Source organism: Mustela nigripes, chromosome 11, assembly GCF_022355385.1.
Source record: "Mustela nigripes isolate SB6536 chromosome 11, MUSNIG.SB6536, whole genome shotgun sequence".
Classification (NCBI taxonomy): domain Eukaryota; kingdom Metazoa; phylum Chordata; class Mammalia; order Carnivora; family Mustelidae; genus Mustela; species Mustela nigripes.
In genome coordinates this window covers 10056708-10057322 of record NC_081567.1, presented here as the reverse complement: position 1 = coordinate 10057322, position 615 = coordinate 10056708, and the positions used below count along the sequence as shown (strand labels likewise).

General features: G+C 72.4%; 1 protein-coding gene across 1 annotated transcript in view; it reads right to left on the bottom strand.

The window, feature by feature from the left end:
• GTF2IRD1 (GTF2I repeat domain containing 1) overlaps window positions 1-252 on the bottom strand; it is a 96954-nt gene extending 96702 nt beyond the window's left edge. Inside the window, exon 1 of the mRNA XM_059414719.1 lies at window positions 230-252. The gene's annotated coding sequence lies outside the window, so the exon portion shown is untranslated. The remainder of the gene's footprint in view (window positions 1-229) is intronic.
• Between the last annotated feature and the right edge of the window lie 363 nt (window positions 253-615).

Sequence of the window (615 nt, the reverse complement as noted above, 5' to 3'; positions counted from 1 at the left end):
TCGGGGGGCCGGATTAGGAAGCCGGGGCGCGGGAGTGGCCCCCCCCCACCCCTGGGCGCGGGGTCAAGGTCACCCGGCAGGGCGCGGGGAGGGCCCCCCCCACCCCGCAGCGGAGGCCGGCGCCCGGCGCGGTGGCGGCGGCGGCGACGGCCGCGGCTGGAGGACTGAAGGCGGGGGGCTGGTCACTCCCACCTTGCCCAGGTTGGCTTCCGGTGGCTGGTCCACGCACCTCTCCCAGCCTTTGTCCCCGGAGATGGGACGGAAGGCAGGGGCATGCCCAAGGTCGCCGCAGACCCGGCCGGAGGCTCCCAGGCCCATCTCGGCTGGGCAGCCCTCCTGCTGATCGCGGGACTCGGGCTTCGGCCACCCGCCTCCCTACCATACCGGCCAGTCCTCTGGAATCCGGGAGCGCATTCCCCATCCTCTCCGGAGCCAGGCATCTGAACTCGGCACAAGGAGTCCTGCGCTGGGCCCCTGCCATGCTGGGCACTCCTGGGAGGGACAGAAGCCAGGCAGGCCCCAACCCCAGGGAGCTCCTGGCCTAGATGGAGAGAGCCGAACAGAGACTGAGCATCTTCCAGGTCCCAGCAAAGCCCACGAGGTCCTGGCCCAGCC